Source organism: Callithrix jacchus, chromosome 11 (assembly GCF_049354715.1).
Source record: "Callithrix jacchus isolate 240 chromosome 11, calJac240_pri, whole genome shotgun sequence".
NCBI classification, from domain to species: Eukaryota; Metazoa; Chordata; class Mammalia; order Primates; family Cebidae; genus Callithrix; species Callithrix jacchus.
Window position 1 is genome coordinate 103,865,146 of NC_133512.1, and position 22,058 is coordinate 103,887,203.

Here is a 22,058-nt window from a genome sequence, read left to right on the forward strand (position 1 = left end):
TTCACGAAGAGATTTTTCTGTATTCCTGTCAAATAATTGTATGAATATTTGAATTTAGGTCTTTAAATGAGTTGAGCATACTGTGAACTAGGAATACTATTTTAGTTTAAAATATGAATTCCTCATTACAGCGCTGTTGCTTGAAAAGTTCACTCTTTCCACCTCATCTACAGGGCCAAGAGTCTGGATCTGTGTAGACCTCTTTGGAGGCTCTCTATTCTTTTCTATTTAATTTTTTTCCCCATTTCTATGCCAGTACTATACTACTATAATATCTTTATAATAAACCTTGCTAATTATACTACTTTGGTATTCTTCAAGAATACTCATCTATTCTTGGCATTTTGTGCTTTCATTAAAATTTTTTAATCAGCTCATGCAGTTTACTAAACAAATGAGTAAACAACTATAGTAATGACAAACCCTGTTGAGATTTTGATTCTAAGTGATTTTTTAAAGAATATATATCAGGGAGAATCCCAAGATGGCCAAATGAGAGGCAGCTCCAGAAAGCAGCTTCCAGTGAGAGAAACGCAGAAACCAAGTGGTCTCCACAATTCCAAATGAGGTACCAGGTTCATTTTGTGGGTCCGGTTGGACAGTGGGTATAAACCAAATAGGGCAAGTTGAGGCAAGGCGGGGCACTGCTACACCCAGGAGGCATGTGCAACCAACCAGAGGATGGGGGATCTCCCCTTCTGGGACTTCAGTTCAGATCCAGCGCTCCACTCAAGCCCTTTACAACCTACAGAACAGATCTTCACCGGGCCAAAAAGCCTCAGCGAGCTCCCTAAACAAGGCCAAACAGAAATTTCAGCCGGTGCTGCGGGGACTGTCAGCATAGATCTAGGTGGAAGTACTGGCTGACGAGGAGAAAACCAGAAAGCCAACTGGACAGATCTACCCTCCCCACAGAGGGAAGGGGAACTAAAACAGGGAAGCAGCCAATATAACAGGATGGGTCCCCCACTTCATCTTGACAAAGCCCAGCAGACTGAAAAAAACTCTCATGCCAGAGTTTCACACCTAGAGTGCAACCAGAAGGAACCAGCTCGACGGGGGGAGGGGCAGCCACCATTGCAGAAGCCGGCCTAACTTTCCTGCAAGGAAAAAAGATGCAAGGCTTCGCGGTGGCTCACGCCTGTAATCCCAGGACTTTGGGAGGCTGAGGTCAAGAGATCCAGACCATCCCGGTAAACATGGTGAAACCCTGTCTCTACTAAAAATTCAAACATTAGTTGGGCACGGTGGTGCATGCCTGTAATCCCAACTACTCAGGAGGCTGAGGCAGGAGAATTGCCTGAACTCAGGAGGCAGAGGTTGCGGTGAGCCAAGATTCTGCCATTGCACTCCAGTCTGAGTAATAAGAGCAAAACTCTGTCTCAAAAAAAATAAAAATAAAAAATAAAAGATGAGGCAGCCCCACTGAACCTGTGGCAGCCCAGCAGCGTCTCTGCAGACAGACAAAGGAAAGGCCACCTCCGCAAGCAGCTACCTGAGATCAAAACTATATAAATCCAACAAAATGGGAAGAAACCAGCGCAAGAAGAATGAAACCATCAAAAACCAAAACGCCTCTCCCCCATCATGAGATTACAACTCCTCACCAGCAAGGGAGCAAAGCTGGATGAAGAATGAATTTCACGAATCGACAGAAGCAGGCTTCAGAAGGTGGATAATAACAAACTTCTTGAGTTAAAGGAACATGTTCTAACCCAATGCAAAGAAACTAAAAACCTTGAAAAAAGGTTAGATGAAATGCTAACTAGAATAACCAGCTTAGAGAAGAACATAAACAACTTGATGGAGCTGGAAAACACAGCATAAGAACTTCTGAAGCATACACAACTTTCAATAGCCAAACAGATCAAACATATGAAAGGATATCAGAGATTGAAGATCAACTCAATGAAACAAAACAACAAGGCAAGAAAAGAGAACACAGAGTGAAAAGAAATGAACAAAGCCTTTAAGAATTATGGGATTATGTGAAAAGACCTAATCTATGCTTGATCAGTGTACTGGAAGATGAAGGGGAGAATGAATCCAAGCTGGAAAACACTCTTCAGGATATGGTCCAGGAGAATTTCCCCAACCTTGCAAGGCAGGCCAACATTCAAGTACAGGAAATACAGAGAACACCACAACAATACTCCTTTAGAAGAGCAACCCCAAGTCACATAATCTTTAGATTTGACAGGGTTGAAATAAAGGAAAAAATACTTAGGGCAGCCAGAGAGAAAGGTCAGGTCACTCACAAAGGGAAGCACATCAGACTCATGGCAGATCTCGCAGAAGAAACCTACAAGCCAGAAGAGAGTGGGCGCCAATATTCAACATCCTTAAAGAAAAGAACTTTCAACCCAGAATTTCACATCCAGCCAAACTAAGCTTCACAAGTGATGGAGAGATAAAATCCTGTATGGACAAACAATTGCTAGGAGATTTTGTCACTACCAGACCTGCCCTACAAAAGCTCCTGAGGGAAGCACTAAACACAGAAAGAGAAAAACAGTACCAGCCACTGCAAAAAAGAACCAAATGGTAATGATCAATGATGCAATGAAGATATTATGCCAACCAAAGGGCAAGCAACCAACCAGTAATAAAATGGCAGGATCAGATTGACACATAACAATATTAACATTAAATGTAAATGAACTAAATGACCCAATCAAAAGACACAGACTGGCAAATTGGATAAAAAGTCAAGACCCATCAGTGTGCTATATTCAGGAAACCCATCTCACATGCAAAGACACACATATACTAAAATAAAGGTATGGAAGAAGACTTACCAAGCAAATGGAGAGCAAAAAAAGAGCAGAGGTGGCAATCCTAGTCTCTGATAAAATGGACTTTAAACCAACAAAGATCAAAAGAGACAAAGAAGGGCATTACATAATGGCAAAATGATCAATACAACAAGAATAACTAACTATCCTAAATATATATGAACCCAATACACGGGCATCAAGATACATAAAGCAAGTCCTTAATGACCCACAAAGAGACTTAGACTCCCACACAATAATACTTGGAGACTTTAACACTCCACTGTCAATATTGGACAGATCAATGAGACAGAAAATCAACAAGGAAATTCAGGATTTGAATGCAGATCTGGACCAAGCAAACCTAATAGACATTTACAGAACTCTTAACCCCAAATCCACGGAATATACATTCTTCTCAGCACCACATCACACTTACTCTAAAATTGACATAATTGGAAGTAACTCACTCCTCAGCAAAAGAAAAGAATGGAAATCATAACAAACAGTCCCTCAGACCACAGTGCAATCAAATTAGAACTCAGGATTAAGACACAAACTCAAAACTGCACAACTTCATGGAAAATGAACAACTGGCTCCTGAATGTCAACTGGATAAACAATGAAATGAAGGCAGAAATAACGATGTTCTTCAAAATCAACAAGAACAAAGACACAACATACCAGAATCTCTGGGACACATTTAAAGCAGTGTCTAGAGGGAAATTCACAGCAACAATTGCCCACATGAGGAGCAAGGAAAGGTCTAAAATTGACACCCTATCATCCAAATTGAAAGAGTTACAGGAGCAAGATATAAAACCTGAAAAGCTAGCAGAAGATAAGAAATAACTAAGATCAGAGCAGAACTGAAGGAGATTGAGACAAAAAAAAAAAAAAAAAAAAAAAAAACCTTCAAAAAAATCAACAAATTCAGAGGCTGGTTTTTTTTAAAAGATCCATAAAATAGATAGACAACTAGCCAGACTAATAAAAAAGAGAAGAGAGAAGAATCAAATACATGCAATAAAAAACGATAAAGGGGACATCACTACCAATTCCACAGAAATAGAAACTACCATCAGAGATTATTACAAACAACTCTATGCACACAAACCAGTAAATCTGGAAGAAATGGGTAAATTCCTGGACACTTACACTCTCCCAAGACTAAACCAAGAAGAAGTTGAAACCATGAATAGACGAATAACAAGGACTGAAGTGGAGGCAGCAATTAATAGACTATCAACTAAAAAAAAAGCCCAGGTGAAGATGGGTTTACAGCCGAATTCTACCAGATGTACAAAGAGGAGCTGGTACCATTCCTTGTGAAACTTTTCCAAACATACAAAAAGAGGGAATTTTCCCCAATTCATTTTATGAGACCAACATCATACTAATACCAAAACCAGGCAAAGACACAACTTACCTTGTGACTTGAGTACTTACAATTGTTAAGTATTTACTGGGCATAACTTACTTACTGGGCGTAACTTACTTACCTTATACTGTTCCTTTTACTAGTTCCCCAGAATTGTTTTCTGTTTCTTTTGTTATTTGAGAAATGCTTTGATCTGACATAAACAACATTAAGTAGAAAAGGATATAATGGAACCTACTGCACAAATAAAATTGCTGCTTGCACATAGCTTATCCAGTCCTCCAGATCCCGCTCTTTTCTTTCTCCTTTTTTTCCGTGCACGCTCTCTTCCAGGTTTGGGGCCCTCTCGCTGGACGAGATTCCCGGGCTCGCATTCAGTTCACAACAGTTTTCCACACATAAAATAGTAAACATATATTAAACCAGATTTAAATATTTTGGTAACTAGCTATCTGAGATCATTAATATTGCCCTTAGGATATTGTCAAACCATCTGTTGAAGTTTAGCTGATATCCTGACTGCTATGCTTACTCCCTTCTCCTCCCTCCCTCCTCATTTCCCATACCCTTTCTGCCTCCCTTCCTTCTTTCCTTTCTTTCTTTCTTTTTCTTTTAAGAAATGCCTTTTTAATGAAAATATTTCAAAAGGAAATCAAGTATTTTTTGTGAAAAATGCAAACCAATACAGAAATATAGAAAGGAAGACAGCAACTCATCCTCAGTACTATTCTCATGCCTCTGGACCAAGGTAGCCAATCCTAAAACTTTGATATGGATAAGCTCAAATGCTTATCTATGTGTGTGTGTGTGTGTGTGTGTGTGTATGTGTGTGTGGTCATCATGTTGCTTTTTTAATGTTTCATGTTGGAGATTGTCTGCCTTTTTGCTTTGTATTTATCCAACAACTTAGCAAAGCACAACCTTCTAGGGTCTCATTTTCTTGTCCTCAGGATGCAGGACAATTATCTTCTGGTTGTAAGCAAGTTTGTAAGTAATTCTGATGAAATCATCTCTAACCTTTTTTTCTTCTTTTTAATGTAATTGATCCAATGGATGCTGAGAATACATTACCATCTCCAAATATAATAATCAATTCAAAACTTATTTCTTTGTTGCAGTTCTTGCTTTCAGTATTGTGTTTTGCAGGACAAAAAAATTAATATAAATTTTATTTTTGGCAGAGTATAACTTTTATCCATACAAAATGTTCACTTTTAATTTTTTCCTCTTTGAAATCATTTGCATCCCTTATTAATGCTGGCATGTCTGCTTTTTTCTTTCTGTATTTTGTTGAAAGAAAACTTTGTAAATTTTGTCATTTTCAGTCCTTTTATGTCATTTAGTTTCAAGTGTGCTTTTTATAAGCAGCTTATATCCAGATGTTTTTTAACCTAATCTAAGAGCTTCTGTCAAATTGAAATTTAATACATTCATATATAGTGTGATGATTCAAATGTACATCTTGCTCTTATCCCCTTTTAATTTAATTTTCTATTTTTATGCTTCATTTCTTTTTACATTTTTCCTTGTTTGTGACTAAGTTTTATCTATTTCTTAAATTCCCTCAACAAATTTGTAGATTATACATTTTCCTTCTATTTTTGGAGCAGTTATCTTAACATTTTACCTTTAATGTTTAATTACCCAAGAAATGTAATTGTACATTTTCCTTATTTGAAAAAACAAATTATTGAGGCAAAAGTCCTTTTGATCATCTCTTTCAATGTCACTCCTTTCTCTCTATCCCACAATCTGAAAGAAAACACTTTTATCAGTTTCTTCTGGTCACTTCCTGACATTTTGGACATACATTGACATATGTTTACTTTGCTTTATATTGTGTCTTACATAAGGTGCATCACCAAGTTCTGCTATTCTTGAAATTGTTTTACTCGAATGTTTTGAATATCCATCCTTGTTAATTAATATAGGTGTATGTATTCTTTTTGGATGATAAATAGTAATCCATCATATGATTAAATGCCAAATTTTATTTGAATTCATATTAGTAAATATTTAACTTCTTTATACGTTTTCACTATTACCAGCAATTTGCAATGAACTACTTAGTACTGCCTCCATGTATACTTCTATATTTAATGTTATTGGATATTACCAAATTGATCTCCAGATTTTATGTAAGACTATTTTTCTTCACACTCTTGCTGGCACTGGATATTGTTAGCTTTTGAAATGTTTACTAATTTTCTGGGTAAAAAATGTTATTAAAATAAATTGCATTTACGTGATTATATCATTTGAAACACTGAATATCTCACTTGGATTTCATCTCTCATGAGCTGTTTGAGCATACAGTTTAAAAATATTTTCTGTTTTTTGCTTTTCTGCTTATCCTTAGAAATTACTCATATATTCTGGATTCTAATTTTTTCTCTGTTCAATCTGTTGCAAATATCTTTCTCTCCTATGAGCTCACCTTTTTTAACTTTAAGCTGCTTTTGTGCTAAGAATTGGTTGGTTCTTTTTTTCTTTAATTCTATGTGGTTCTTGCAGCTTTAGTCAACCAGTCTAGGTACTTCCTAGATTCCCAATGCTACTGTGGTTGTGTACATGTGTGTGGGCACATGGATAAATGTATGTAATCATTTTAATTAGCTGTGGAGAGGATATCTGCAGATAACTGCAGCTTTCCATATTGAAGACTTACTACCATTAGCTGAGACTTTGCCAGGTACCTGTGAGAAGACGCTAAGAATGCTTAGAGTGGAATGTTTTATTATTAAGTCTTATAGCTCAGTGTCATTAACTCCCTGAAATATCTTGAGTTCAAACAGGTAAAAAGCCACAGGCAGACCTGATACCTGAACTCTATGACATTTGCCATGTGAGTTTGAAAATGGGATGACGAAACTAAGACATGCCATCTCCTAATTTTCATGCTGAAAAGAAATTCAAGAGAATCTGCACAAGAGTTATGTTTTTCAATAATGTTTTACTCCCAGACTAAACTATACTTTCAAAAACTATTTAATTTCTAATTATAAAAGAAATAAATGTTAATTTTAAAATTTGAGACAATAAAGCTTTATAAACATAATTAAAATGACCTACAATCCCACCAGCCAAGATGACTATTGAAGACTTATTTTTTTAACAAAGATATTTTGATAATGTTTAGGTTCTGCTTCTATTTCTAATTTCATGGTTTTTGATTTTTCCCAAAATGTGGCTTATTTAGAGCATGGTATCTTGTAATCCAATCTAAAAATTTTTTCCATTAAGCATTTTTCAAATTATCTAATAATTATTTTAATCACTATATGTTTTGCAATCTCTTGTTAACTAACTAATGAACTTAACCAACCCCCTATTGCTTGACATTTACAGTATCTACAAATTGTTTAAAAAATTCTTGAAATACAAAGCCTTTTCTAGATTCATTACATTTTGACATTCCTTAATAAAAAGAAGTAAATACTCTAACCAGGTGTGAGTGAACGTTTAAAAACGGTGTGTGTTTGTATAAATATTCAAGTATAGTGTGAAACAACTTACTTGTGATGTGTTCCTAGATCAGAATTACCCTATAGAGAGTACAAATTTGATGATTTTACAGACTTCCTTTACAGAAAATTAGCTCAAGTAATTAATAAGCAGTACGACTTTCTCTGGGCTTAATAAACTAATTTTTCTAATGTAATTTGTTTATATGCTTAAATATTTTAAAAGATAAGAAACTGAAGCCAGAATATTCGATACTTAGTTGCCTAAATGGGAAGAATTTCTGCAGGTGCTCATTTCGAAAATGTGGATTTTCAGATATGCAAGTAAGGGCAATCACTACCTCTACAGCATTTCCTCAAATCTATGACAACACTGATTGTGAGAAATACTGTTATTTTATGTATCACTAAGCAGTAGCAAACACTACCAATTAAATGATAATATGCCATCAGTTGTGAAAAAATATGCCTTAAACAAGATAAAAATAAATGATATTAACATGCTCAAATTCTAATATTAGTAAGAATGGGAAGGTTGTCATGAACCATGCAATCTTCCTACCTGCACGTAGATTTCTCTATTCAGTGAGTACAATTCAGTGGCTCATTAACTAACTGTAGCCTCATCGTTTCTCCTGTCTCTTCCAGGTGTGGGGAGGATGTCAGCCAGGACCAGCAGCAGCTCCTGGAGGGAATCTCAGAGCTGGACATTAGGATAGGGGGAGTCCCCTCAGAGCTGCTGGTGCATGGAGCCCTGGCCTTCCCTCTGGGGCTGGATGCCTCACTCAACTGCTTCCTGGCAGCTGCTCGCTATGGCTGAGGCCGGGTGGTCCTGGCTGCCCATGAGTGCCTGCTTTGTGCTCCGAAGATGGGGCCCTTCTTGCTCAATGCTGTGCGCTGGCTGACCGGAGGTCAGACAGGCAAAGTTGGGGTGAACACAAGTCTAAAAGATCTGTGTTCCCTCCTATCAGAGCATGGTCTGGAATGCAGCCTGGAGCCACATCTGAACAGCAACTTGGGTGTCTACTGCTGCAAGGCCTACAGTGACAAGGAAGCTAAGCAGATGCAGGAGTTTGTGGCGGAGGGTGGGGGGCTGCTGATTGGGGGCCAGTCCTGGCGGTGGGCCTCGCAGAACCCTGGCCACTCCCCCTTGGCTGGCTTCCCTGGTAACATCATCCTCAAATGCTTTGGCCTCAGCATCCTGCCTCAGACTCTCAGCGCAGGCTGCTTCCCTGTTCCAACCCCTGAGATGAGAAGTTACCACTTCTGCAAGGCACTGTCTGAGTTCCAAGCTATATTAAACCACGGAAATGGGAACTTGGAAAAGAGATGTCTGGCAAAGTTGAGAGTTGATGGTGCAGCCTTCCTACAGATTCCTGCGGAGGGGGTCCCTGCTTACATATCCCTGCACGGGCTCCTGAAGAAGATGCTAAGAGGGTCTGCACTCCCAGCTGTGAGCCGGGAAAATCCAGTTGCCAGTGACTCCATTGAGGCTGCAGTGCTCTCTCTGGCCACTGGGCTGGCTCACTCTCTGACTGCTCCCAGCTGGCCAAGGAGCTTGGCACCAGGACCTGCTCCTCCAATTTGTACCCCTCAAAACACCCCATCACCGTGGAGATTGAAGGAAACAACCCAGGTATGAAAAGAGAACAGTGTGCCCAGAACAGGAAAGACCCAGGGGAAAATGGGATTGGCTGACACTACACAGGACATTGCAGGTACTTCCCCTCAGACCCTTAGGAAGACTCACTCCATTCTTTTTTCTATTTTGACAGATTTTCACTCTGTCACCCAGGCTGGAGTGCAGTGACGCAATCTCGGCTCACTGCAACTTCCACCTCCTGGGTTCAAGCAATTCTCCTGTCTCAGTCTCCTGAGTAGCTGCAACTACAGGTGTGCACCACCATGCCTGGCTAATTCTTGTATTTTTAGCAGAGATGGGCTTTTACCATATTGGTCAGGTTGGTCTCAAACCCCTGACCTCAGGTGATCCACCTGCCTTGGCCTCCCAAAGTGCTGGGATTACAGGCATGAGCCACTGAACCTAGCTGACTCCATTCTTTATCAGGTACTTTCAAGAAAATGGAGGTTTAGGGATTAGGAGAGATGAATCCAAGAAGTATGGATGACTTAAGATACACAGGGGAGAAGAGGCACCTATGGGCGGGGCTGTGAGGCCCCAAGTGGAGATTAAGTCACACAGGAAGAACTTTCTCTGTGATTTTGTAGGTAACAATGATTACTGGGTGAGTACTGGGCTCTACCTCCTGGAAGGACAAAATGCAGAAGTCTCACTGTCTGAAGCTGCTGCCTCTGCTGGCCTGAAGGTAGGCTAAACACCTACAGTTGCCACCTCTCAACACCCTAGAGCTGTGTCATTCTCACCCACTGTCCAGTTCCAGCTCATGGGAATCCAGCCAAGAGTACAGGGATGGATTATTCTGTCCATTTTACAGATTTTACAGTTGAATTTCAGGGCACCTAAGTGAGTGACTAAAGTGCCTAGTGTTATCAAGTAAAAGGGGCTCACTCTAGAATGTGCTAGAAGCCAATACTATGACACTTGAGGTTTTGACCAAAAAAAAAAACAACAAAAAAAATTTGATTGCCAGTTTACTAACAAGGAGACAAGAGAGGAGTCCAGCTCAAATCTGTCTCATTGTGCCTCCTTTAAATGGTTCCTTTATTAGAGAAGGTTTAGGGAGTGGGTTCCGTGATCAGTAGGTGATTGGTAGAAGGAAAAGAAAGGGCTGGAAACTCCTCAGGCATGTGCACGTCCCTCTTCACGCCTCCTCATGGGTCCCATGTGCAGATTCAGGGGGAGTTAGTGTGAAACGTGCAGTGGAAATTTGGGCTGTGATGTTGGCAAGCACATTCTGCACAAACTCTTATTTTATCTCTTTATCTTGACACCTAAAGTGTGTCCATAATCCCATCACTCCCCAAAATATGCCCTAAATGTGGAATTTAAATTCATCCTGCCTCCTTGACCCTGAGGGTCACCTTCTACCACAGCTAGGGTCTCTTTTGTGTCAGCATTCTTTCCGGAGCTTGCTTACATCAAACCCAAGAAAAGCAACTCCAGGATTCTAGAAAAAACAGACCTTCATCCATCTGGCCAGGAAGGGAAGCTCTGGGAAAAGAGGGAGAGAGAATCAACCTCACTGCCTCTGGACAGGTCTCCTGTGTATTCACAGAGGACAGAGCAGAGTCCCTGAGCTCATTCCCAACCTCAGACTCACCACACTGGTGTAGGTCCTGCTGGAAGAGCCCAGGATTCTGCCTGGCAAAGACACAAGGCCTTTGTCAGGATCAGCCTGGTCTCCCACCAATTCATGTCAGGTGAAGATTTACAGTGGAGCTGTTTAAATCCTTGGAAAAAAGATTTCACATGCTTTGAAGTCCAAATGACTTTGGAGTGCTAAAATTTCCTAAGCGTCCATGCCTAGCACATAGAAAAGGGAAGCTGGGTTTTCATGGGCATGTTTGTGTAATACTTTCCATCTACACCACCTCACACACATCAAAGGACTCTAATTCCTCCAACACTTGGTGGAATCACCTGTCCAGGTACAGATTGGTTGCCACACTGATGACCTGACCAAGGCCAGGAAGCTACGTCGAGCCCCCATGGTGACTCACCAATGCTGTATGGACAGGACCAGTCAGTCAGTCTCCTGCCTCTGGGGCGGCCTTCTCTACATCATTGTGCCCAAAGGCAGACAACTAGGCCCTGTGTCTGTCACTATCACGGGGGCTGTGCATGCCCCATACTACAAGCTGGGTAAGTGGACTGAACATTTAGTGGGGGAATTGTGGGATGGTTGCTAAATGGGAGAGGGATGAGGTTTAATGGAGAGAAAGGGCAAGAACTGTTGGGGGAGAACATGGAGGCAGGAGATTTGGAATACCCTGTGTCCATGGAGACTTCAGGGCAGACAAAGAGAAGAGTCTGGAAGTCCTTTCCATTACAAGAAGAACATTCTTGCAGCGTTCTTCCAGAGTTCAAGTTGTACTTTTAAGCTCAAGGTATGTTGCAAAGTGGGTGTGGTGCGTTCTATGCTATTTATTTCCAGGTACGACATCGATAGAGGAGTGGAAGAGGCAGATGCAGGAGAACCTGGCTCCCTGGGGAGAGCTGGCCATGAACAACATCTCCTGACAGTGCCAACCACAAAGCTCCAGGCCTTGGAAAACCCTGAGCCTGTGCTCCGCCTCTGGGATGAGATGACGCAGGCTGTGGCCAGGCTGGCGGCTCAGCCCTTCCCTTTCCGCCGACCCGAGAGAATTGTGGCTGATGTGCAGATCTCAGCTGGTGGGTGCTTCCAGGAATCCTCCTAGTCAGTGGACAACATTTATCTATTACTTTGGCATTTATGAATATTCAAGATTTGTAAGCATAATTTTATTAGTAAAGCAAGGAAAAAGGTTATAAAGGACATTGTCCATGACGGAGATGAAAGAATGTTTACATGTGAAAAGGCAAACTGTTGACATCTACCAGGTGAGATTTCACCGCATGGTTGAACAATCTCAGAAAAAGTTATACTGGGAATTCATAGATGGCAACCAGGGTCATTTCAATGATGGCAACCAGGGTCATTTCAATGAGAGCCTCCAAAATGAACTATTATCTTCAAACATAAGTCAGAGTTTAAAATGAAAAGAAGAAATATGGAAGGAGGTGTATGTTAGGTACTTAGTGATTAAAAAGAAACAGGTGCATAGGAAGCAAAATAAGGAACTCTGGATCCCACATGGGGATGTTCCTTTGGATCTCAATTTTTGTATCTTCAAATAAAGACAAAAGTTATCTCTGTCATTGAGTATAAACCTGGATAAAAGTTGCATATATGGGGAAGAAAGAATGACACTGTTCCAACCCTAAAGGATGTCAAATCCAGACATAGGACATCATATCCCAGACTGAGATGCCAAAGACACTCACACACACAAAGTGAAGGTGTAAAATTCCAGCAAGAATGACTATGTAAAGTATTACCAATTTCTTCAGGGCCAGAGTGAGGAGGAGGGCACAACTCAGGTGTGAGACGCTAAGAAGGGGATTAGGTACTATTCAGTTTCTGACCAAGTCAGGGAACGCTGTCTGCTTTCCAATCAGCATAGAGATTCTGCAATTATTGGGGAAAACCATGATGGTGAAGAAAAGTCCCATATGGAGAAGAATGAAGCATATAGTTTGGGTGGACCCTCCTTCATGCTCATGTCTTCCTTCTGTGGTCACAGGCTGGATGCATTCAGGATACCCCATCATGTGCCGCCTGGAGTCTGTGCAAGAGCTCATCAATGAGACGAGCATGAGAAGTCGGGGTCTGTGGGGCCCCATCCATGAGCTTGGCCACAACCAACAGCAGGATGGATGGGAGTTCCGCCCACACACTACCGAGGCCACCTGCAACCTTTGGTCAGTCTATGTGAATGAAACAGTCCTAGGGATCCCCAGGTCTAAGGCCCATGAGGCTCTGAGCCCTCCAGAGCGAGAGAGGAGAATCAAGGACCACCTGGGAAAAGGAGCCCCCCTGTGTGACTGGAATGTGTGGACAGCCCTGGAAACATATCTGCAGGTACTGAGCCGAAATTCTTGGGGAAGGGGATGACCAGACTTCTCTATCATGTAGCGACCTGGATCCCAGGAGCTCTCCAGCTCCTTCACTACTCACCGGCCTGGCCCACCACCTGCCCTAGAAATATGAGAGACTGGGCATCATGGCGCTGCTTCTCGGGTTATGCCCCCCTAAGGCAGAAAGAATGGCAGCTGTCTCACTCACCTTCTGATCCTGCGATGTAAGAGGAAATGAAAAGTGCTATCAAAATAGATATAGAAATATAACATGTTATTCAAGGGCAGGAATTTTGTGAGACGTTCCTGAAGCTGAATCGCAGTTCTTCCACTCACTGGCTTTGTACTTGGTCTCCTAATAAGTGTTCCATAAATGGGCATTGTTTTGTTTAATGTGTTTCACCTAAATTTTATGGGTCAAATGAGTGTTACACTTTTATATATATATATATATATATATATATATATATATATATATATATATATATAATAACAGGGTGTCTGCAATGCAGCTGTGTTACAATAAGAAGGCATTGTCAGAGATAAATCTGCTAGCAAGGGTCTCAGCATCCATCCTCCCACTTGAAACCAAAATGATTTAAAATGAATACCCAATCAAGCCAATAGGAGAACACTGAAGTCATAAAGCAACTGTGAAATAAACACAAATCCCTGCCCCCTCCCCTAGTCCAGCATTGAATGTCCAGGTTTCTGAATTGTCAGTGTTGTTCCCCTGTCACATCTCCCACAGCTCTATAGATAGGAGCTGTCTGGCTCATTTTCCCAGAGCCAGACACTAAGTTAAAGAATTTCAGCAACTTGTCAAGAAGCACCCATTTAAGTGAAGGACCTAAAACTTAAAATCAGGACGTAATGACAAGCCCCAGACTTATACATTGCCATACCTGCTCTTAGATTTTTTTGCCTGTCACTAATTTTCTGAGCATGAACATGAGACAGCCCAGTCAATAAGGGAACTTTATGTTGTATCCACTTCCACACCCTTCGACAGACAGTCTGCGGTATACAGGACCATGGACCAGAATGGTAGATTGCCCCTAAAGTGTAAGTTTAAGCCCTAATTCTACCCTTCTCTGCTACACTGTGGTGCCCCGAATATCAGTTCTCAAAAGCTCTAGAGAGACCGCAACTGAGACTTGGCCACAGGACAAACAGGCACCTTGTGACCCCATTTCCTGCTAGAGGGCTTCTCCCCGGCATCCCCGCACCTGCTGCCTCTGCTCAGGCCCTCATTAGTTTTCCCTCAGTCTATTCCAGTAGCCTTGTAAGTTGTCCCAGCATCTTGCCTCAGTCCTCTATGATCCATCTTCCTTACACTCCTTCCAAAATAATGTTAATACTCTGTCTAGAAAATGCTTACAGGGTTCTCTAGCACATATGGGATACAGTTGAAGCTGATTAGCAAGGCATAGGAGGACCTTCCTGACCAGAGGTGCCAGATCTCTAGCTGTATCTTCTATTGCTCTCACCTCCATGCTTACCCTCTGCCATGCCAACCTGCTTACGGTTACAGACACATCTTGCTGTTTTGACTCCTGTGCCTTCCCTTGTTTTCTTCCTGCTGCTGAATCATCTTGTCCATTACCTGTCAAGTCACCTGTCCAAATTCAGCTCTGTTGCCCCCTTCTCCTGGACATCATCTCCTTGATAAGCCAACATTTTTAGCAATGTGTTTATTTACATGTCTCTCCCTTTGGCCAGTGTTCTCTAGAGGGACGAGAGCTCTAAGTCATGTTTGCTAGCACAATAGCTGGCATGTTGTAGATGTCTAACAATGTTATATGTTTAATAAATGTTGAATTTTCTGGTGTATTAAAAGTGTCAAAGAGCAAGCCAGTGAGAAGGGAGGAGCAATAATGAGGGTACAACAGTGAGACTCTGAGGGAGGCTCGGCTTCCGTGGTGTCATCTTTCCTCGTGCTTTTACAAGTCAGAGTCAGAGAACGCACATCTATTAAAGGGAGAGTGGGGATGTGAAACCCCAGAACCTCGCTCACTGGAAATTTGCATAATCTAACTGAACAAGGGCTTTTGGCCAAGGGCTTTCCTGAGGGAGCCCCTTAAGACATGCTGGATCTTTTCTTTTTCTGCCCTCAATGCAGTGTTCGACAGAGCAATATTGTACCTTGCAGATAGTCACAGGTCCGAGATGGCTATAAAATCAGGATTATTATGATGTCTGGAAATTATACTATTGGAGGTGCCCAGCTTTTAGAATCTCAATAGGCCAAATATGTAAGAAGTGAAGGTTTCTCATCTCAGTCAGGCCCAAACCTGCCCTGATGCTGAGGAAAACACTTAAGATCCGGGAACACAATTTTTTAAATTAAAGATAATTATAGTGGTCATTTGTTGAGTATTTTACCACTATTCAGACATCAGGTTTCCCCTGAGCATCCACACTATAGGCAGGGGGTGCTGCTTTGTGGGCAGGGGGTGCTTCTTTGCGGCCAAGGGGTGGAATGAGCCAATGAGATTGCATTAATATGCAGGGGTAGAGTGGGGAGATAGGGGTACATATCAGGGGTGAAGTTAACTATTGAGAGGAGGTGGTCATGTGAATGAAATATACTTATGAACACACATGTTGCATCACTTTTGCAAACTTGACTTTTCATTCTGTTCTTCTTTCTCTTTACAGCTCCAGGAGGCCTTTGGGTGGGAGCCACTCACCCAGCTCTTTGCTGAGTACCAGACCCTCTCTCACCTCCCCAAAGACAACACTGGCAGGATGAATCTATGGGTGAAGAAGTTCTCTGAAAGAGTGAAGAAGAATCTGGTTCCCTTCTTTGAGGCGTGAGGCTGGCCTGTCCAGAAGGAGGTGGCTGACAGCTTGGCCTCCCTACCAGAGTGGCAGGAAAACCCCATGCAACTGTACCTCTGTGCCAAGAAGTAAAGGATGCCCCACAATGCGGGAGAGAAGAGGCAAGATCACGCCGCCAACTCCACCACCAGGGTATTGGCCACATGTGCTCAGTACCTGGAGCCTGAATCCTCCTTACCAGCCTGAGCTCTAGGTGGTGGCCAAGGTCATAAGAATAACTTCAACCCCTTTCTGAAAAAGGTGCTCTTGTGCTTCTTTTTATTGTTTTTCTGTTGACACTGTTTGTTTCCCCAAGAGGCTCACTTCACCTCTTAGTCTCCCAGAAAGGATCTTTCATCCTGCCTTCCTGAGGGTTCTATTTTTGACCAATAGCTCTAAAGACCATGGGTTCCCATAACAACCATATCCCTTTCTCATCCCTGCCATCCCTGAACAGAGTTTCTAACTTGTTATGCTTTAAGAAGTTTTCTAATAGCAAGTGAGACACACAGGAATCGTGGAGAGACCCCTAAGCCAGCTTTGGTTTTACGGAAAATCACTTCACCTCTCTGTGTTTCTGTCTTCACATCCATGACATCGGTATAGGAATCTTTTCCTCGCAAAGCTGTCGTTTGATAACGGTGATCATGTTTGCACACCACAACATGCATAGACATTACGTGTCTATAGGGTACTCCTTAGATCTCTCCCGGTCCCATAGTGGACTGTTATGGTGTCGAGTCTAGCATGCACATCCTGGGCACTGAATCTCACTTCAGTGTTCACCCCGTTGATGTCCACATTCAGTCCTTGTATATTTAGAGAATACCGATGTTTTCCCAGACATGCTCTCAATAATGGTAGTTGTCAGCAGTATCCTAGCCCTTTCTACATGTTTTCTCCCTCTGCTCGAAGGATTCTTGGGTATAACCTAACCTCCCCAAAAAGAGTCCTGTGCTCAAACTGAGGGTCACAGAGCTGGGGGGTTAGGTCTTTGGGGGCAGCTCCGTCCTTCATTACTTTTGTTTCAACCAAAGGGCAAAGTCATGTTAACAACTGCTACTAAGTCTATATCCTACTCAATCTTACCACAAAACAGGCAACTGGCTCCTTTGGTCACATGGAATCAAGGCACTGACGTAGGGGGCAGGGAGGTCCACAGGCACAGTGGGCTTCACTCTGGAACAGGATTACTGCGTGCAGCAGACCCAGTCATACTTAAAATCAACTCACAACCCAGCGTCCCCTGAGCTTTCTCTTAATCTTCTAGCCCAGCCCAACTCTTTGGTTAGGGGAGTTCTCACTGGAGATTTGTCTCTGGGATTCATGGGTGTATGCCCAGATCTTTTCGCCAGTTCACTTATAGACCATGTTATCGTTTGTTTTGAATATCAGTCATTAAGCTTTGTTGAGAGTAGAGTGGCTTCCCATGAGGACAACTCACTTACAGCAAGTCTTTTACTGAACACCATCAGCATATCCTTCCCAATTCTAGATCATTTCCTTTTATTTCTCTAGTAGCCTCGCCAGGGGCTTTGCACGTGAAAGTGTTCATGAAATATCTGTCAGATGAAAGAACAGTAATGACACCTAACACATAATGAGTGGGCAGTATGTTGCAGGCATTGTGTGAGGTATTTCCTGTGAATTATCTCACATAATCTTCCCAGCAGTCCTCTGAGGTAGGTACTGGTATTATTCCCATTTCATAGATTAGAAAACTGACACTATGGGATATAAAACAACTTTTCTGAAGGCACAAGAGTGAATAAGAGAAACAGCCAGGGCTTAATTGAAGCCCATAACCATGAAAACATTGTGGAACTCACTCTTCATGAATGGATTACGATTTAAACAAAATGTCACCTAGAATATAGATGAAAATATGTTCAACAAAGTCTGGATTTTTCTGATATTTACTACTGAATTTTCATTCAGTAACAAATTTCACTTCCAAAAAGGTGTTAGTATCTGATTTTCTACCTGCCTCAGCATGTCATTTGTCTGCCTTTGGGTAATCCAGCCTTGGGTAGAGAAGGGATTTGAGCCAAGGATATTCATCTCCTGAACTCGTGGGTGTTTTTTTTTTTTTTTGTTAAGATTTGGGATACATGTGCAGAACGTACAGGTTTGTTACATAGGTATACAGGTGCCATGGTGGTTTCCTGCACCTATCAACCCATCATCTAGGTTTTAAGCCCTGCATGCATCAGGTATTTGTACTAATGCTCTCCCTCCCCTTCTCCGCAATCCCCTGACAAGCCCTGGTGTGTGATGTTGCTCTCCCTGTGTCCATGTGTTGTCACTGTTCATCTCTCACGTACAAGTGAGAACATGTGGTGTTTGGTTTTCTGTTCCCATGTTAGTTTGCTGAGAATGATAGCTTCCAGCTTCATCATGTCCTTGCAAGAAAAAATAAACTCATTCTTTTTTATGGCTGCATATTATTCCATGGTATATCTGTACCACATTTTCTTTATACAGTCTACCACTGATGAGCATTTGGGTTGGTTCCAAGTCTTTGCTATTGTAAATAATGCTGCAAAAAATAAACATACATGTGCATGTGTCTTTATAGTAGGATGATTTGTAATTCTTTGGGTATATACCCAGTGGTGGGATTGCTTGGTCAAAAGGTATTTCTGGTTCTAGATCCTTGAGGAATCATCACACTGTCGTCCACAATGATTGAACTAATTTACATTCCCACCAGCAGTGTGAAAGCATCCCTGTTTCTCCGCAGCCTCGTCAACATCGGCTGTGTCCTGACTTATTAATAATAGTCATTCTAACAGGCGTGAGATGGTATCTCAGTGTGGTTTTGATTTGCGTTTCTCTAATGACCAGTGATGATGAGCAATTTTTATATGTTGTTTTGCCACATTTTGTCTATTCACAGAAACTAATATGCTGCCAATGATAAGGATAATTCATGATTTCTGAGACATTTACTTCTATAATTTCACAGTCCTAAGTCTAGAAAAAGTATTAATAGAATGGTGCTTATCAACAGTAGGATAGATACTGAATCTAGCTTGTCTCACTTTGGAGCTAGTTCTTATGATTTCCCTTGGACTATATATTTTTGTCCAATCCCTACGGTATAGGACATGGCTTTGGTTTGGTTTTTCTCATTATTTTGCTGAGAACTAGTGAGCAGTGAAGCCACATTTCCAACCATGGAAGTTGGAGACCACACTCTCAGCCAACTTACTGTTCTACACAGTTACTAGATCTGCCATCGCCTATAACTCTGCCCGCATTAGACTATGTGTATGACTGCTGAATCCCACAGCAAGCAGAGTGAAACTGCTCAAACCAAACAGGTTATTTCTAGTCACACAAAAAGGACCTACTTAACCATAAAGGTCATTCATCCAAGGATCACTTTGCTCAGGATATATAATTCATTTCTTTTCCAATACCAAGACTGTGTTCAACCTAGACTGGAGGGTTTTAAATTTCCCACACTTCAAAACAAGAGCTTGATGCAGTCTTGGAGGAAGTGGGTCTTACACTCAAGGCTTTTCTCATTTTTAAGGACGCCCCAACTCCCATCATCATGTCTGAGAGCTTTGAACAAGGAACCACATATGTTTTTATAGGTCATTAGCTCCAGTAACTGTACTTTAGGGAAGTAGTAATAGTCACTTTTAAGTTTTAAAGAAGTGGTGTGTTTTTGTTGGTTTCATTTGTTTTTGGAATCTGCTCTGTTGCCCAGGCTGGAGTGTCGTGGTGCAAACTCATCTCACTGCAATCTCTGCTTCTGCATTCAAGTGATTTTTCTGCCTTAGCCTCCCAAATAGGTGGGACTACAAGTGTGTGCCACCATGCCAGGCTAACTTTTGTATTTTTAATAGAGATGGTGTTTGACCATGTTCGCCAGGCTGGTCTTGAACTCCTGGTCTCAAGTGATCTGCCTGCCTCGGCCTCCCAAAGCGCTGGGATTACAGGCATTAGCCACAGTGACCAGACTTAAAGATGACTCTACCTATATTTAAAATGACCCTGCCTTTATTTCCTCCCCTGAGTGACTTATAATTCCTGACTTGTTTGAAAATTAATATTCTGAAACAGTTTCAGAAAAAATTTAAGCCTTAGTGATTGGTCACAGCAAATGGGACTGTCAGAGCTCCTGCTGCTCACAAACATTGTTAAAATGGAGTAACAGGCACTACTAAAGGGAATTAAAGTCACTCTTATCTGAACGAACCCTAGACATTTTAAGTTCTGTGTCACCTGCATAGAATCTTTGTTCTTTGTCTCTCCCTTGTGGCCATTTAGAAAATCATCAGCTGAAACACGGAAATTGTCCCCATCATGGCAAACACAGTCTCTGCCCTGGTTTTAATTTAAAAGAGATATTTATATTATCCTTCCTGTGAAGCAAGTGACTGGTCAATATGGTCTCTACTTGTGTTATCCATAAAAATTTCCCAAATCAATTTACTTTTAGTATGAGGGAAACAAAATCACCTACTCTTCATTTTATAATGTTGAACTAAAATAGACTTCCGTTCTTGGCATACAGCAGAGTTTCATTTTCATCAATGAAATGCACAAAGCTATAATTAACATCTCACTAAATGTATGACTTTCATAAAATAAATGATTATTAAAAGTATAAAACCCAATAGCCTTCCCAGAATGAGATGTTTTTGGCCATAGCAATGTCTAGACTACAGAGAAATATCTGTATTACCTTTCTTCTCTTAGGCTCCCCTTTCTAAGACAGAGGTACACAGATTGGTAGGCTACTAGAGGTAGCCCACTCGATATTTGGAAAAGCTTCTCCAACCTAATTCTCTGGGATGTGCATAAATTAGTGGCCTTCCACTGGAGAAAAGAAAAATTAGCTTCCCCAAAGTTCTTCAGGCCACAGTACAGTGCCTTTCATTTGGCTCATACCACATAGAGAAGGACACTCAGTCGCTTCAGATCTCCTCCTAGGCTGCACCACATGCCTCCAGACCCTGATTTGAAAAGAACCACAAAAAAAAACAACTCTATTCACCAAAGGAAATCAGGAGCCACAGACCACTTACCAAAAACTGAGTTAGGGCAGGATCCCTAGACTCAAGATGGTTAAGGCTAATAATAACTCTGCCAAAAAAAAAAAAAATGCAAAAAAGAAAAAAAAAGGATATGAGGAAGCACAATAAAACCCAGTTCATCAGAATTTCATCCATACCTGGGTCAATAATTGCTTCATCGAATGGAGTCATAACCAGGGAATTCTGACCCTACCCTTAAAACTGGAGTCTCTCTAACCTCATGGCATTTTACTTCTTTGCAATCTCTGTACTCAAGTTTCCTAACAAGGCATAATCTAGATAAGTTGCTGCTTTGGCCATGCTTTACAGCTAGAGGATGGGGGCCTTCCTCTAGGTTGGGAGCACTCAAAGCAACCTCAAATCCTGCTCAAGATCTTGAAAGGCTACAGAATCAAATGCTTAGGTACACAGGGAATTTCTACACTACTTTCAGTGATCTGGTCTGAGACTGATATAATATTCTATCCAATATTTGGAATATTATATCTGAATTCATATAGAGTTGTTCTAGTGGACAACTGGCAGGAACAGATCACTTACCAAAAACTGAGTTATGGCAGACTAAAATAGAACAAATCTCTCTGAAAACAATTAGCCAAATATACAGATAAAGTAAAATTGTAGCCTCATATATTGATACCAACCATGTATGTATGTGGCCATGTACAGTCAGCTCTTCACCTCATGAGTTCCACATCTATGGACGGAATCGACCATATCAAAAATATCTGGAAAGTGGCCAGCTATGGTGGCTCAGTGCCTGTAATCCCAGTACTTTGGGAAGCTGAGGAGGATGGATCATCTGTGGTCACGAGTTCAAGACCAGCCTGGCCAACGTGACAATACCCCGTCTCTACTAAAAATACCCCGTCTCTACTAAAAATACCCCGTCTCTACTAAAACTACAAAAATTAGCCAAGCATGGTGGTGACGCACACCTGTAATCTCAGCTTACTCAGGAGGCTGAGGCAGGAGAGTTGG

The 22,058-nt window shown here is 41.5% G+C and overlaps 1 pseudogene across 1 annotated transcript; it reads left to right on the plus strand.

The window, feature by feature from the left end:
- Positions 1-8,472: 8,472 nt before the first annotated feature.
- Positions 8,473-18,457, plus strand: LOC100387507 (TRPM8 channel-associated factor 2-like; annotated as a pseudogene). The gene is made up of 6 exons (XR_013523763.1): positions 8,473-9,255; positions 9,849-9,946; positions 11,190-11,403; positions 11,696-11,934; positions 12,867-13,204; positions 15,862-18,457. The product of XR_013523763.1 is annotated as a TRPM8 channel-associated factor 2-like (transcript).
- Positions 18,458-22,058: the final 3,601 nt, after the last annotated feature.